Consider the following 18,256-nt stretch of genomic DNA (forward strand, 5'->3'; position numbering starts at 1 on the left):
CCGCCACACATTTGTAGAAGTTCGCCAAAGTTTCCAGTGTCATACTGAATCTCTGCAATCTCCTGAGGAAGTAGTGACACTGATGTGCTTTCTTCTTGATGAAATTAGTATGTTGAGTACAAGAAAGGTTCTCCTAGATAGCGACTCCCAGGATTAAAAATTTACTATTCTTCTCCACTTCTGACCCTCAATGATCGCACCTCTGGTTTCCCTTCCTAAAGTTAGGATCATCTCTTTGGTTTTGTTGACATTCAGCTAAGTTCTCAATCTCCCCACTGTATGCTTTGATTGCATTTGATATGTATTTGCATTACATTTTCATTCTCTCACAAGTTCCATGAATTTCTTCCTTTTAAGGATAAAAATGGGCAACTTTTTGTCTTGGTCTTTCCTCTTCCTGAAATTTCAAAGCTGAAGATTCCTTTATTTTCATGTAATATTACAAAACATTTAATATTACACAAAATTGCTTTCTGCCTGCTATCCAGCAGACAAAATTTGCAATTAGTGTCAGCCAGCACCCCTTACAGTTTGGGAAGAAGAAAAGCAAATGAGAGCCCCTTCAGAGTTTGCACAGACTCCTGTCCAATCTATTGTTAACCCGAGGTCCAGATCCAAATCTGCAACATGATCAGGAAGCCTTCAGCACCCAAGGCCCTTTGGTTGCCCTTGGCCCTCACCACTACCTCGAATCTCCACTCCAATTCCTGGTTCTTATGAACCAGTGTCCGACGGTCTGCAGCCTGTGTGGGTTCCTCAGCTGCTGAGCCCCTTGCTGGTCTTCTGCTATGGCTACTGTCCTGTAGCTTTTTCTCCACTGCTTCTTCTTCTCAATGGGACCTATTCTCCTGTGCTGGTGCCGTGCACTGGTCCTCTGCTCCTCTGGAGTTTGAAACCTCTTGTGGCCCCTTTCTTCTTAAAAATGCCATTGGCTTCAATAATAGACTTTAAAGCCTGTTCTTGAGCTGCTGGTATTAGGACCAGGGAGTGGAACCTTTCACTGCAACATTATATCTCTGCTTTCCCAGCTCTGCACCAGCGCCAGTAGCTCTGGCAGCTCACCGTTTATATTAAAAAATAAGATAAAATAATAATAACAATAATGACTTCTTGGCAACATTTTGGATTTCCTTGTCATGGAAGTGCAGTATATTTCCTTTGCCACAAACGAGCCTGCAGCTGACGTGGACTTTTACCCCCTCCATAAATCTTCGTCCGCGAAGCCAAGCCAAAGAAAAGGATTTGAAGAAACAATGCAAGAGAGTCCTCGAAAGAGAGAGTGTATGTTCTTAATAATTTTCATTTTTTTGTGAGCAGGCTCTGAGATAAGTCAGATCAGTTGTAGTGTTTGAGATCTTGTCCTGGAATGCACTTGTGAAAAAAATCAACCAGTCCAAACAGTGATTTTTTTTTATATGACTTTATCTCACTTACTAATAACACTACCTTTCAGAAGATAGTTGAAGTAAAAATGAATGACATGGTACTCCAGTATATTTTCAGATACTTGACAGGGAACCAGTACAAATGACTGAGGAAGAACATGTAACTAGGATCTTGTGGGGGAGTGGGGGTGTGTGTCATTCTTTACATTGTTAGGGGTGCTGAAAACAGCATAGGATTTGTAGCCTGCCAGAGTGGAGTTTGAATATGGGAACCTCCTCCCTAACTTGGCCATTTAAGAATAATTTATTTGGCATTTTATCACATTCCACAGTTTGTGGATAATCAAAAGAATTGATTGAAGACATTTCCAGGAAAACTGATTTTTTTCAGTTCCAAAATTTAAAAAAAAGTAAATTTCAAACAAACAATACGCTGTATAATTTCTCCAAACCTGATGCTATGTTCATCTTAAGGCATTTGTCAAAACGGACATCAGCAAAAGAATTTGGTTTGATGAGATAATTAAAGGTATAGAAGGAAGTAACAGCTTGTGTGGGTGTAGAGAGAGAAAACATCTTGAGGTATTTGTCAGAAGTGTCATAATACATTTCAAGCCTGCAAGGTGTGGTGGGTGAGGGCTCTGCTGGTAAAGTGGATGACAAAAAAAATTATGAGAGGATATGGCCCCAGTGGAACTGGTAATGATAAGAGACTAGCACTAAGTACGTAACAGGAAGGAAGAAGCAGAACATTTTGTGAACTAAATATTGTGGCAGATAGCGCAAACTATGTTTCATGACCTTCACCCCTTTCTTCTCCTTGGTTTTTGATGATCATGACATTCCATTTGACTCTGAGCTATTGGCCCATAATTATTTTCCACCTCTATGGCCTGATGACTTTGCGTGCTTCTACCAGATTTACTCAGCTCATCTACTCCTGAAACCCATGCTCTTTTCTTTTTTTTAGTGAACTGGAGCACATACAAAATCCTCCTTCCTTTACTTGCATTCCCACCAAGTCTAGGTCACCAACATTTTTATTAACTAACCCCCCAGTCTGGTATCTGTCAGCCCATGACTGTTGTGGCACAGGATTAATTAGTATGGATAGTGGATGTTGGACACTGAAGAGCTCATCCCATTTGCTGGCTTTTGATCAGTATTCTCATAAACATTTCTATCCACGTGCCTATCTAAAAGACTTTTTAAACTTTGTAATTATACCAGATCTAAATATTCTCACTAGATTTTAAATGGTCTCCTGGCCTTGCCAATCTCTATCCATGTACATTTCTCCATCCCCATAACCCACAAGGATTCTGCATTCCTTTAATTTGGTTATTACACTCCCTCTGTATTAGGGGTCTTTTCTTAATTCCAAGTCTTCAGTTTCATTCATATTTCAAACCACATAGATGGAGGCTGTTCAACTCATTAGCAAATACCGATGCTACCTCACAGCTCCAGAACTCTATGGGGGAATTTCTCTTCATGAAATTTGTTCTTTTGAATTGTTATACAAGTCTCTGCAGCTGAAAAAAAACTATATAATTTATTGTATATATGCAAAATAAAGTACATTTTAAAAATATTTTCAAAGTGTACCTTGTCCCCATTTGCTGAACAGTCATTTTGGCGTAGTTTCACATATGTAATATCTTAAATTATTTGACAGTTTCACATTTCAATTCTAATTAACGTTGGTGCGTAAATATATTATTGCTGTGTAAACATGGAAATTTCCCTTTGGTGCTGCGCAAGGTTTCTCCTTTGAGAATTACTCTTTTTTTTTGGAGGGGGTGGAACTGATGGCAGAGGATTTTTTTGAAAAGGAAAATCTAAACTTATCACATATAAAATAGGAATGGCTTATCTCTCGCGGAGAATTTTGTGTTATTACCAGTGTTTCGGTTTATGCTAGGATAGAGTAAACAAATGTATTCTGCATTTCCATTGTTGTGCTTGCAATTTACTAAAACCATATGGAGAGGCAATTTTGCACTGAAATGTGAAGTCATGTTAAAATCATGAGTAGTCTAGTGTTCAATAATAAGTTAAATGATAGAATATCTTCAGTTAATGTACCAAAATAACATTATATTTCTAGAGCAGGATGACTTCAGTCATTGCATTAACAAGACATATTTACATACCTTACAACTGTAAGAGATTAACATGGTCTTTGATGCAGGTTATGCTTCAGGCTTTTACTTAGCATGTTCACAACTGTGGTGGAATCGGTCAGAATGATCAATGTGTTCATTCCCTTCACACCTGCATCTTTCACCACTAAGTCTTCATGCCAAATGACGATAATATCCCTAAAGTATAGACTCCCCTCCTGTGCTAACTGAGGTTGATTTATGACAACTGCAATTTTTTTGTTGTTACTATTAGTACAATTTAATTTATGGGGCACAATAAAGGAATTAATGTTGCACCAAAGCTTGCTATGGTGGGTTCAGGTGGCTGAACTGCAAGAAAGATCCATTTCAAGTTAAAATCTGACAAGAACTATTAAATCTATGTGTTTCAAGCAAATCTGCAGATAACCTTTTGCCTAATCAGCCTCTGGTGTTAATTGTGTTTGCTCAAATACTGATTTGACAGTTTAATAAATCTTTATGATAACAAACAGTATTTCTGTAGTTGTCCTAAAATTTACTGTTGGTAACAATAATAAGGCATTATATTTTTTGTTTCTATGTGAGTTTCAAATGTACTGCTAGTACTTAGATATTTTTATTTCAGTATGTTTATTTATGATAAATAAAATGCTCAGTTCTTGCTATTTCTAAAATAAATTATTCTCTGCTTCTCTCTAGCAGAGAGAAGCTATTAAATCATGAATATTTACACAAAGTTGTTGGAAATGCTCAGCAAATTGATAAAAATCTAACATTAACATTTTTGAAACCTTTCATATGAAAATATAAAAATTCAGAAAAAACTGAATACCATAAGGCACACAAGGTTCCTGTAGTCCAGGATGAAAACTAGGGTTGAATTCCATAAAATATTGAGTCTTCACTATTTTAAAGTTTCAAATTCAAGTCAATATGTTACTGGTATGTCATGCAAATGGTGGGAAGATCTTGTACAGGTTTCTATCATTTCCCCCTCCCTCTCCTCCCCCCCCCTCCCCCCCCCTCCCCCCCCATTTATGCAAAAGGACACTAGCTTTAATATCCAATGTTGCTGAAGGGAAGAAAATGTGAGTGAAGTTGTTTCATCCAATGTCATGTCAAAGAACAAGATCAACAGCTTCGTTGTCAACAATCAGATAACAAAAGCAGCACAATTTGACAAACTAATTCTACACACGTTGCTTTTCCAATTGTCATGGAAAGTATACATACAAGAAGCACAAAAAAAACAGGTGAATGCTAGCTTGTCTTGAAGATACCATTATGCTATAATATTATGACATTTGTCTGTACGGGCAGTTGATGAGGAGAAAACAAGAGTGGAGGAATGTTATTGAGTTACTCTTGGATCATGACATCATCAACACCCATAGGCAAAATGGCAAGTGTCTTGACAAACTCAATAGTTTGTGAAGTCCTTTCGATGTCTCAGAATTTTTTGTGGGTATCATCTGCTCCCTGCATTCACCATGGAAAATGGTCGCAGAGGAGATGAAAGAACACAAGTTGCAGAAGATATGGAAGAGCAGGAGGTAGAATAGAGGCAGGGAAGTGACAGTGATGAATAACTAATGAATCAATGGTTTGACAAGTATAATGTCTCTGTCTCTGAAAGCCTCCAACATCCAGCAGAGTCGTTCCCCCAGTTTAATGGCTAATATCTCAAACTATTAAAATTGTTCTAGATTGAAATAAGATATATATAATATAAATATATGAATATACAAGTATTTATATATTCATTCTATAAACATTTTCTTTCCCTTTCCTCTTAATTCTTTGGCCAACCTTCCCTGCTGGAGACTTGGATCCCGATCTGGTGCAGGATCCTTTGCTTAAGACTAGGCGTCACTGGTGGAGAACCCATAGAAGTGAGTAACACTTCAAATTGCAAATTTGGCCTTCTCAAGGAACCCAGGGCTCCACTGGTGGAGACCTCTTATAGGTGAGCCATACGGCAAATGACAAATTTGGCCATCTCGAGGAACCCAAGAACTGCAGATTCTAGAATCTTGAGCAAACACAGAAAGACTTGATTGCAGCAGATGCCATCCATAGGGAGAAATGGACAGTCAACATTTTGGGTCAGGATGCTTTGTTGAGTCCCAAAAATAGATCCTGGCCTGAAACATTAACAATCTCCAAATTTGGCTTCCCTTGTTTCCACTAAATGTATTGAATTATCAAAATAATGTTCAAAAATGAAACAGTATGCTAACAGATCTTGTGCTTTTTAAGTAAAATTTAAAATATTTAAACTATATATATATATATATATATATATATATATATATCTCCTCAGTCATAAAATTGGTATGTTGATGCTTCACCTGATCTTTGTGGTGGACTGAGAGGCCAGCTGTGCTTCTCAGTGTAGAGATATGTACTTGTGTGCTTCTGCAAAACTACATGTAGCTGGGTACACATTATATTAATTTGAAATTATTTATTTATGCAGGCGAATGGAATGTTTGGTTGCTCTCAAAAGGACTGGGTTTGAATTCAGACTGACTGAGGTGCCTCTGTTCTATTTATAATTAATTGTTTACAGACTCTGGTGGATGAGGGTTCAAATATAGTCTCGTTCAAATGATGAAAAAATGAGCAATCTTCATTTGCCAGATCAAGTGACCCTGAAATTTATTAAACACCATCTTTTTGATCCAAGGTATGCATCTTGTTTAAATTTTGAGTTTGGAAATCTAATTAAATTAGCATGTAAATGTGGGATAAGTTCTGCTGTTAGGCAGGATTAAATATCTCCTGTAAATAGAGGAGGGAGAGAGAATCTGTCGGGAGCTGGTTATTAGGCATTGATTAACATTTCTATCAAATGATTCTTTGCATAAGAAATTGCAGGATTATATTGCAAAATATTTAAAATGATTTCACCTCTTGCAAATTAAAAAGTATATAAAAATTTATGTTTTATTGCATTACGAATCACTTAGACAAATTAAGATGAACGGCAAATTATCATGTACAATTTAATTAATTAACCTCTTAACTGAATAACTGAATGTAGAGGGATATCTTGACAAAGGGGTTAGGCCTGAAACATTGATTATGTACCTTTGCTTTCAATGGATGCTCCTGACTTGCTGAGTTTATCCAGCACTTTGTATATTGAATTTGAAGTTATCCAGTTTAGATCTCTAAACAGAAAGGCAGATTATGGTCTGAATAGTGATTGAATGGAAGAAGGGAAGGTAATGAATGAAACATGTAATTTTGCAGACACTGTGATTGTAGTAAGGTATGGATAATAATGGAGATCTCCCAGTGGCCCACTTCCGCTCTGTCTGCCACAATTGCATGGATCTTCCAGTGGCCACCCATTTCAATTCCCCATCCCATACTCTTGCTGACATGTCTGTCCTTGGTCTCGTGCATTTCCAGACTGAGACCACCCACAAATTGGAGGAACAACACCATATCATTCGACTGGGCACTCTCCAACCGGATAGCATTAATATTGACTTTGGCTTTCGTTTAAAAACCCTCAAACCTCCTCCCCCCTCACTTCTTCACTCGTCACCTTCCCCCAGCTCTGTCTCTCCCCTGACCAGTCTCCTTTTGTACAGACATGATAAATTCTCACCTCTCCCCTTATCATTTCCAATGAACACTTTTTGTTGGTCTTTGATTCCTCCCCCAGCCGGCATTGTCTGAATTCTGAGATTTCCTGCTTCTGGCTTATTCCTTGAAGGGCTCAGGTCCGAAACATCGACAATATATTTTTGCTTTTTAAGGACACTGAAAGACCAGCTGAGTTCCTCCAGCATTTCGGTGTGTTTTTACAATTAAGCATGGGCATCCTTGTATAGCAGTTGCTGAAAGGAAGTATTGTGGTACACCAATAGTTAGAAAGGTGAATGGTATCTCTTCATGGCAAGAGGATTTGAGGACAGGAGCAAGGGAGTTTTGTTGCAACTCTACAGAGTCTTGGTCAAACCCCATCCATGTGCAGTTTTGTCTCCTTACCTGATAAAGGGTGCTCTTGCCAGAGAGGGAACGTAACAAAGGTCTGGGATGGGAGGACTGATGTATGTGGAAATATTGGGTTGAATAGGTTGATATCCCTGGAATCTCATGAACCCCATACATTTCTGACAGGATTAGAGTGACCAGAGAATGAAAGGTTGATCCTACTGCCTAGCGAATCCAGAACCATTTAGAAAACTGAAATCAAGAGAAGTTGTTTTTTTTTAACCTAGTGTGTGTTAGGCCTGTGGAATTCTTTTCCATCCATAATAAATATTGTAACTAAATTCAAGAAGGAGCTAGATATATTTCATGATGCCTCAGGGGGTCAAGGGATATGGGGAGCAGGTGAGAAGGGGACATTGAACCACAATCATGTTGAGTGGGGGAGCAGGCTTAAATTCTCAGTCTCTTTCTGATGCTATGAAAACTATATTCTAAGCTATCCAACCATCAGGCATATTACAAGATCACATTTATGATATTAGTCTGATTATAATAAAAATTAAACACGACAGCCCCCGCCCCGACAGCCCCCGCCCCGACAGCCCCCGCCCCGACAGCCCCCGCCCCGACAGCCCCCGCCCCGACAGCCCCCGCCCCGACAGCCCCCGCCCCGACAGCCCCCGCCCCGACAGCCCCCGCCCCGACAGCCCCCGCCCCGACAGCCCCCGCCCCGACAGCCCCCGCCCCGACAGCCCCCGCCCCGACAGCCCCCGCCCCGACAGCCCCCGCCCCGACAGCCCCCGCCCCGACAGCCCCCGCCCCGACAGCCCCCGCCCCGACAGCCCCCGCCCCGACAGCCCCCGCCCCGACAGCCCCCGCCCCGACAGCCCCCGCCCCGAGGGGGTCATAGAGGTTGAGTAGGTGGAAGAGAGTGGGGAGTTGGGTCACTGTCTGACAGCATTACCATGATGTCATCAGCCCGCCCCTAGCCAGCTGCTTGCAGCGGCTGTTCATTCATGTGAGGTCGTGGAATGCAGTGCTCCACCAATGATCCTTCTCTGAGAGGGATTGCAGTTGGCACCTTGGAGCCAGCCATGGCGCATTCATAGAATTTCTGCCTTTACAGTTGGGCTTTTTCACTGCATGGAAGAGCCTTAACAGAGATCATCGCATTAACATTTTACTGCAGATTGAGCTATGTCACCATCTTTATGATGACATAGTTGCATTATTTCAGTTTCATCTTGTGATAGAGCAGGCACTTCACCTCTTTTTCCAAAAATCTGTAGATTATCCTCTGCATCCTCCCTAGATGCAGACTATTATCTATGCCTTAAAAAATATTGAAGGGTTTGGTGGAATATGGTAGTGCGGGTGTGACCTTACTAGGCTGTGCAGGCTGGGCCGCATCTGACCCCGTAATTCCTTCCCATAGATTTCAGTATAGGCTAATAGCCCTAGTTCCTCCCGCCATACAGCTTTGGATTTGGGCCAGCAGCATGTAGAACATGTCCAATGTTTCTGGATATTAAAGCCTTTAATCACTCACTTCGTGCCTACTTGTGGTTATTGATCGTACCACAAAGGGCATGAAAGATCTTTGCTTATTGGAGGCTGGGAAGAATATTGTATCTAAATCATTTTTAAAGTTGTGTTGTAACCTCTGCAGTTTTATTATCTACCAAGGTACAGTGACAATTAGATACTCCAATTATTAAGAGTGATTTTGATCATACACCATTAGTCTTAATTTCTCAATCTCTCCTTTGCCTTGGCTCTTGAAGGGCTAAGGATTTGACCTTCATTTGAAATAGACTGATTTGACATCTGAGTTCATCTGTATATGCACCTTGTATATAATGATATCTGTACAGGAATATTTAAAGTATCATCGTATTTGGACAACACTATCCGAATATGTCTTTGGTGCATCCTTGGGACTATTGAATAGGTAATTCCAGTTTTGTAAACCAATCTTTTCTCTCAGGAATTAGAAGTTCAAAATGGTCAGCCTTAAGTGTTGGCTCATAGCATATTGTACAATACACCTGTCCTAAAATGCTTAAAGCTTAATCCTGAATAAGATTTGAGATTGTGTATCTTCCCTAATAAGAGCAGGTGACTAAACTGCTCGTCTTAGATATCTTTCCCCATCATGGAACCATCTGAAGTTGTGTCGATCTATATTGCAAGTGTCTCCATCAGTCTAGATTGTGACCTCAAAATCCTGTTTTGAGCACAAATACACTCTGTTGGTTGGTACTCCGGAATTTTGACCTAATGTAGATGGGCAACTGATCTGCTTCTCAAGGGCGTCCTTCTCTATACTTTTTATTTGCCATTTCTGCTGTTTTTAATTGGTAAACTCAGTTTTTTTTCCCCCTGGAATTTATTATCAAGTGTGATGTCAGAGCAATTCTTTGAATGTACAATCAGCAACAATGTGATCAGATTTTTCTATTGTTGCTGATTCAGGATGAAATTTAATATTCTTGTTGCCAATTGTCAGGTGGAGCTTGGACTACATTGGCAGTGTTGGTAGGTTGTAATCACAACAATTTTATCAGGGTTTCAGAAGCTTGAAACAAGGATCTAACAGCAGGACAAATCTACATAAACAGTACTTAAGTCATGTGATGGGTGATGATGCTATTATAGTCTATAACCATATGACTTGTATATTATGGATAAATACATGACAGCTAATATTGTAGAGAACAAGCAGAATTATCACAATGCTGTGAGTTTCTAGTCTTGTTTATGTTGCAAGTGAAGATGTCAAATTGAAATTAGATCATTTGCCTATAAAAATGAATGCAGTTGAATTTAGACAGTTGATTTATTGCTTTAATTTTGCACTAATGACTTTTGTCAAGGAAAACTGGTGAGTATAAAGATGGACTAGAAAAGGTGGGGTAGTAATATTTACGGTGCAGAAGAAGAATGCAAGGGATTGACAAAATAGGGAAATAAATCTGGCAATGAGAGGGGAATAGAGTGAAGGATGGAAGGAAATGTTAAATAGCAAAAGTAGAGGAAGGGCAGAAATGGAACTTAGGATAATGAAAATTGCCAAAAATGTGAATATCAGGTGGGTAGCACAGTTAGCACAGTGATATTGCAGTGCCAGCAATTGGGTTCAGATCCAGCACTGTCTGTCTGTAAAGAGTTTGAACCTTCTCTCCATGTCTGGGTGCTCCAATTTTTTCCCACCCTCCAAAAACGTGGGGCTTGTAGTTTAATTGGTGTATCTGGGTGGAAGATTGTTGGAAAAGGACAGAAAAAGTTTTCTAAAAGGAATGCAAGTGGACAAACAAGTAAAGAGTAAGTTTCAAGCTTAAGTTCAACAGTATTGTAAAGTACTGAGGTGCAATGAGAAAGTTAGTTTTGCCACCATCTAGTTCGTCAATCTAGCTGGAATGTGGATTAACTAATGCTAAATAGGGTTTGTGTATAGGATAGGGCATAAATTAGCAGATGTCGGATTTCTAAACAGCAATAATCAGATTAAATTAACCTAGAAGTGTAACTTCTTCCTTATGATCTACAATGGAGGCACAATGTATCTTTGGTGAAATGATTGCAAGTTCAAAGAGAAATGGCCAAGAACAGGTTCAGAATCTAAATACAGCCATAAACCATTGATTTATTGTTGCATTCAGAAAAATGCAGTAATTCTGTTTGTTTTGTGAGCTATCCATCTAGATTACGCATCCAGAGTACAGCAAGTATGTCAGAGTACAGAAATACAGAATTACAGAGAGCTATCAGGCAAGATAATTTTACTAGTGTGAGGTTAATTTAGGAGTTTGATAATAGCAGAAAATAATCTGATGGTATTTTATTTCACACTTGACTCTTCTTCCCAATGTGGGGAGGTTGAGGGGAGTGTGGCCATGTAAGAATGAGTCTTTTAATACATTGGCTGCTTTTCCAAGACATTGAAGCATAGATGGAATCGATGAAGGGGGAGGGGGTTGTGTGATTCCCTGAGTCTTGTTCATAGCCCTCTGCCATTTCTTGCAGTCTTGGGTGGAGCACTTCCTGCACCATGTAGTGGTGCACCCTGACAGGATATTTTAAATAGTGAACCTGTATTAGTTGTGAACAGATGCAGGTGACCTACCAAATTTACTCAGGCACCTGAGTAAGTAAAGGTGCCTCAAGGGGGTCGAACCAGGCAAGTCATTGAAGATGTTTACTCCAAAGCCGGCACAGTTAGCATAACTATTAGTGCAGCGCTGTTAGAGTGCTGTTAGAGTTCAAATCCAATGCTCTCTGTAAGGAATCTGTATGTTCTTCCTGTGTCTGTATGGATTTTACCCAGGTGTTCTTGTTTCCTACCACCCTCCAAAGATGTATGGGATTAGTAGGTTATTTGGGTAGAGCCGGCTCATGGGATGGATGGGTCTGTTACTGTGCTGTATCCCAAAATTTAAAAAATACAATGAAAGCTGCCTACTATCTCCACCTCCTCACCATTGATGTGAGCTGGGAATCGAGCTCCATCCCTCTCCAGCCTATGACATTGGTGTTATCTGCAAATTTATTGAAGTTTGAGTTGTATTGACTGTGCAGTTTTGAGTGAAGAAACCGGTTTGGTAGCACTCAAAGGCAAGGATTTTATTGACAGAAGGCAAATGTGGGAAATGGTAACTGATGCCACGTGCACACGCACGTTTTTATTGACCGTGCTGCTGTCATAGATGAGCAGGGAATAAAATAGGAGGCAGAGTTCACAACTTTGCAGGGCCTCTGTGTTGAGGATGATTGTGAAGGAGGTGCGGTCACAAGCCCTCTTGCATCCTGCAAGGTTGGAAGTTGTGAATCCATGGTCATGAAGATCCAGGAGTCATTGAGAGGTACATTTATGATACAGAATTAAATGAGGTTGAAAATTATTGTTCCAGTTCTCCAGCATCTGCAGACTTTTTGTTTAACTTCCATTTTGCTGCTCCACTGCAAACACCCAATGGATGAAGAATTTTTTCTTTTCTCTTCAACAGGAGTTCTGTCAGAGCCTCTCTTATTTGTCCCCTTCTGTTATCCCCCTCTCTTCCCTCATGCCTCCAATTCCTTTCCTTTCCCCTGCTTATAACCCATACCTTCCTATATCCCATTCCCCACTCCCTTCCTTCCTCTGACCATAGAGCATTTTATTAACCCTTTGTTCTCTTCCTCTATTACCTCTCACTCCTTTCTTGTCATTCCCACCGATAAGCTTGATATCCCCACCTTCTTATTCTGGCACAACCTGACATTTGGCAGCCCTACTTCAGGGCTCAGGCCCAGAAACTTATCTGCTTGAGGCTTTCTGTGAAGGCTATATGACCTCTGAGTTCCTAGAGTACTTCTTTCCATTGTTCTAGTTCTCCAGGATCTGGAAAATTCTTATTGAACAATTTTGCAATAATGTTGAAAAAAATCATAGCAAACCAAGTATGTGCAGGGAAAATGATCAAAAAAATTAAATGAGGAAATATTTCATAATATGAACAGTGAATAATGTTTTTTAAGCCATCATTAAATTGTGCAATTGTTAATCAGAATGTTGAATTTCTGGTGCATTAGTTACATTGGCAGTATCATTTTCTGTATCAGTGATATGATTTACCTACCATTGATACCTTAAGAAGTTTTAAGAAAAGTCATCTATTGACTTGAGCCAAGAGAAATTAGTAACTTTATATAAAATCCTTTTCTCTACAAAAAATAAAAAGGAGCAATCAATTATTTGGGCTAATTAGTTCTGATTTTTCAGTAATGTAAGTGTTATTCAGGCATTGTAGCAATTCTCATTTAATGCCAAGGATATTATTTGATTGAAAAATGAATGTTTTTAAGAGAAAATAAATTTCTTGTCCTTTTTGCATTGATTTATGTTGAAGCTGTTCTATTTGAAGGTGTTGCCACAGCACCCAATTCCTAAGCACTGCTCTCTCTTTTTTACTTGAGATGTTATTTGAGAACTGACATTTGAAGTTGAATCACAAAAATCAAAATGCTAAAGAATAGCGTGAGGGAAAATGTCGAGAATTCAAAATAAATTGAGTAATGTCCTGTGTGATTGTTTTAAGTTCAACAGATCCACGCATTATGAATCTGCTGATGTTAAAGTTTCAAGGATAAGAAACAATATTAAAGGTAGTTTAAATGCCCCAATATGAATGAATTTCTAAGTTAGACCTGGAGCGTGTTTAGCATTTTCATTTACTTCAAAGATAAGAAACTTGTTCGGAGAGGGAGATAATTTCAGGTTATGTATTCCTGGTTGAATCAATTGAGCTCTCTTGAATGGATTTGAGTGCCAAATATATTTCAGAGTTCTAATGTTTTATAGTGCTTTGGTTTTATAATCTTTATTTAATGCGTTAGGAGCATGTTTACTTAATTAGTGAAGTATTTTTGATGTATAGGTGTTAGGCAGTCCCAAAAATTCAGTCTTTTGATGGTTTTGACAGCTGATGTGCCTGGGGGCAGGGCTTAACCAGCTAGCAAAGGAATTCTGGAAACTGACTCTGCCATTTAGATTATATTTATACAATGTAAAAGTCAAAATTTAAAAATAAACTTTTGTATTTTCAAAAGAATCAAATGAAAACTGGGTTAGCTGGTTATATTCATTCTTCCATTAAGTGAAATGTTATCCTACTCTAGGTGTGTGAGCCCTCTAATATTCGGATTCTTTCACACTTGTCATTGTTACCAAATGTTATAAAATTTCAGCCTAACCCAGGATTACAGTTGTAAAGTCTAATTGAAAAAGAATACTGGTATTTAAAAGGAATTTCCCTTCCTCTCCCTCAGCCTGTGGCACAGAACACATGGCATGCTGTGGTCGAGTTGATGCAGGTTAAGTCCAGGTAGGGCTGAGACAAGGGTAGGTAGTTTGCTTTTCATGGAGTTGTACCAGATTTAAAGATCACCTGCCAAGTAGTATATTGTGTATAAATGTTTGATCCATTCATTTGTAGCAAAAGGCAGCAAGGAGAAAATCTCTATCTCGAGCAGAATCAGAATTTTCATTTTCAAACTTCAGCCAAATTCTTTTGACAGTCTGTTGAAAGAACTACCTGAAAAACAAATTTTCTTGCTCTTTGGCTTTCATATTCAAACTGATGATCTGATTTTTTTTAAACCAGCAATTTTTTTTTAAACAAGTATTTGACAAATATGGTTACATTTCCTTTTTGGTTGACTTGGAGAATTGTGTAAGGTGATGGTTGTTGGCTGGAATTCAATCTTTGCTATTGCTCAGTCACCAGCCAACTAAATGACACCATCTGAACGCGGTTGCAGTGAAGTCTTGTCCTTGGGTTATGCTATCAGGCTATTTTTCATTGACTAAAGCCTGGTGTTTAACATAATTATATCAGCAAAACTAATAATCATATTCTTGGATTTGGATTTTCATTCTTTTACTACAATTGGATCTTTAATTTCCTCATCAGCAAACCCCATTCAGGGCAGATTGACATTACCTCCTCCTTGCTGATCATCAACAGAGGGGAACCTCAAGACTGGGTGCTTAGTTCTGTGGTTTATTCCCTTTGCACTCATGATAGTGTTGCCAAGTCCAGCTCCAAAGCAATCTATACATTTTCTGATGATACCACCTTTGTTGGATGAATAATGAGTAATGTTGAGTCAGATTCCAGGATGGAGAATAAGGATCTGAGTTTTGTGTTGGTGTGAGTACAGCAATTTTGCTCTCAATGTCAGCAAGATTAAGGAGCTTACTATGGTTTTCGGAAGGGAAGCCCAAGATGCCATGCACTTGTCAGGACAACATTGGAAAGGAATAGTTCGTGAAGTCCACATATCTGAGGACCCATTGAGACACTTATGAAGAAGGTACACCAACTCTTCTATTTTCTAAGAAGTCTGATGAGGTTTTTACAAAAGTGTATTCAAATGACAACAAGCCAAAACAACACAAAATTATACACAGCACTACATCTAAACACACTTTTACATTGCAGTAAATCAATACCACTCTTTTGTTACAAACTATTTACATTTTCATGTTAAAATCCTGTTGTTACTATTTACCACACACTTGATCCCTGGGGGAGGGGGGGGCGGTGGCTCATCGTTTCGAAACGCCGCAGTTGACCCCTCGGATACTGCCTGCTCCCTTTCCAATGACACAGGAGCCGAATGTAACTCTGAAAGAGGAACAGGCAGTCGCCTCATCCAGAACCCCATTTAGCATGTCGTGGTACTGAACCTCAGGAGTTCTGCTGATTGGTTGCATCATAGCCTGGTTTGGAAATTTCAAATGCTCAGCGATGCAGAAGGTTGCAGAAAATGGCAAACCGAGCCAAGTCTGTCATGGATTGAAACCTCCTGTTTATTTAAAGACATTTACATGAGATAGTGCCTCAGCATCTAGATTATGGAGAAAGATTAAGGAGACAGGGACTTTATTCATTGGAATGTAGATGGCTGAGTGGGGATTTGATAGAGGTATTTAAAATTATGAAGGGAATAGATAGAGTAGACGTAAATAGACTTTCCCCTGAGGACAGGGGAGGCTGGAACAAGAGGGCATAAGTTAAGGGTAAAGGGGCAAAACTTCAGGTGAAATATTAAAGGATGCTTTTCAACTCAGAGTGTGGTGGTAGAATGGAATGATCTTCCAAAAGAGATAGTTGCGGCAGGGTCCCTTCTGTCATTTAAGAAAAGGTTGGTAGTGTACATGGATATGAGGGGTTGGAGGGTAATGGGCAGAGTGCAGGAGGGGGAAGCTAGTGGAGTTGTTCAAGTGAACCGGTGTGGACTTGAAGGGCCGACATGGCCTTTGTTCACGCCGTAAACAGTTATATGGTTATAAGAAGGCAGCCTTCATCAAAACAGATCCCCACCAACCAGCTCACAATCTCTTGATTACTCTCTTCAGATGGAAGGTACAGATCCCTGATGTCCAGTACCTCTAAAATTGTATTTTTTTTTCTCATGAACCTCTCTATATTACTCAAACTCTAATTATAAAACTTTCTGGGATTACCTTAAGATCTGTAAATGCAATTGAAACATCACCTGTTTTTTGCACACTGCAAAATGTGAATTTTTTTTACATTTATCTCTTTTTCTGTCTCAGCATATTGTTGTAATTTAATTTCTGCTCTTATAATTATATTATAAATACACTCATTATAAATACTCATGTATTTGAGTGGCTGCAGCAAATAACAATTTTGGTGTATCTGTACATTGTACTTAAGTATGTGGCAATAAACTATTGTCTCATCTAGTCCTTAGATTAATCAAAGTGATCATCAATGACCAACATGGGGAGGTGTTTTTATAAGGTAGTCAAAGGCTCAGGTTGCTTAATTGTTAAACTGATTCTGCATTCTTGATTCTTTGAAAAGCAAGGACTAGAGTTTCCAAATTCACAATTTTATGAAAAAAGAAAGGACTTCATTCATCGTTTGAGTCGATGGAAGAGATTTTTTTTTCATGCTTAACTTGTAACTGAAATTTTAGATATTGGAAACAGTCGGGTACTTTCTATGAGAGGGCATAAAAAAAAACAACATGCATCATACAATGAGAAACTTAAAACACTGACAAAATCCCTGGAGCAATTTACCTAATTATTTTGCCTGCTCAGGAAGGGAGGAAATAAGGAATTGTGAAGAAAAATACTCTTTATGAAAAGAATGTTCAAGATCTTTGTGATTTTCTCCAGCACATTTGTGTATTGCACACAACCCCAGCATTTGGAGACTTTCTTATTTAACTTCCTTCAAGTTCTGGAATCATCTACACTGGGAGAAAGACTGTGAGCATTCAGTGGGCCTCATGATTTTAAAAATCTCTATAAAATCACCCTTCAGCCTCCTATGCTCTTAGGAATAAATACAAAGCCGATCAAGCCCTCTAGTCCTGGCAACATCCAAGTAAATTTCCTCTGCACTTCTAATTTATTGATGTCCTTTCTCTAGTTGGGTGACTAGAAGTGCACATGGTGCTCCCACTATGCTTTCACCAATGCCTTGTGCAGCTGAATCATAAGATCTAATACCCTGCCCAATGAAGGCCAGCACAGCAAATACATTCATCACCACCTTGTTCACCTGAACTGCCATTTTCAGACACGTGTATCCTGAGATCTCTCTCCTGCAATGCTCTCAAGGACTATACCATTCGCAGTACAAGTTCTATCCCGGTTTGACTTCTCAAAGCGCAACACCTTACACTTGACAGAAGCAGCATCCTGATGCCATACTTGGTCCATATGCTGCCTTGATACCAAGGACAATCACACTCATCTCACTTATTGATAGAGCTATTTAATCCATGTTGGAATAAGCGTGTTGAGGTTTGGGCACAATGTAAAGGTTATTGGAGAAAAAGTACCACTTAAAAGTCTTTACTCACTTTGCTAATAATAAAGCATTTCAATGGGAGTAGGTTGAGTTCAGTTTGTCCTATGTTTTTAAAGGTATCTGGGCAGTTTTTCACATTGTTGCATAGATCAGTGCTGTAACAAAATTGAGCTAAGAGTCCTGTGTCAACTTAACTCGGCAATTAAAAAAACTTGTTTCAGGTGCGATGGTGGAAAGCTTTTATCCTCAATGTGAAATGTTTTCTGCTTTTAAAGTTATCAAAGAACATGCCCTCAGTAGTTTAAGGTTAACGTTTACTTCCTATAGATGCTGGGAGATTTGTTGAGTTTCTCCAGTACATTTGTGGTGTACTGCACTTGACCCCAGTGTCTGCATAATCACTTCATTAACTCAGTAATTAATGTAACTTTCCCACGAGTTACTGTTCAATATG

The 18,256-nt window shown here is 39.2% G+C and overlaps 1 protein-coding gene across 5 annotated transcripts in view; it reads left to right on the forward strand.

The window, feature by feature from the left end:
- The window catches only part of nckap5l (NCK-associated protein 5-like), a 538,388-nt gene that overhangs the window by 89,383 nt on the left and 430,749 nt on the right, over nt 1–18,256 (forward strand). The window lies entirely within an intron of this gene.

This window comes from Narcine bancroftii, chromosome 4 (assembly GCF_036971445.1).
Source record: "Narcine bancroftii isolate sNarBan1 chromosome 4, sNarBan1.hap1, whole genome shotgun sequence".
NCBI lineage: Eukaryota > Metazoa > Chordata > Chondrichthyes > Torpediniformes > Narcinidae > Narcine > Narcine bancroftii.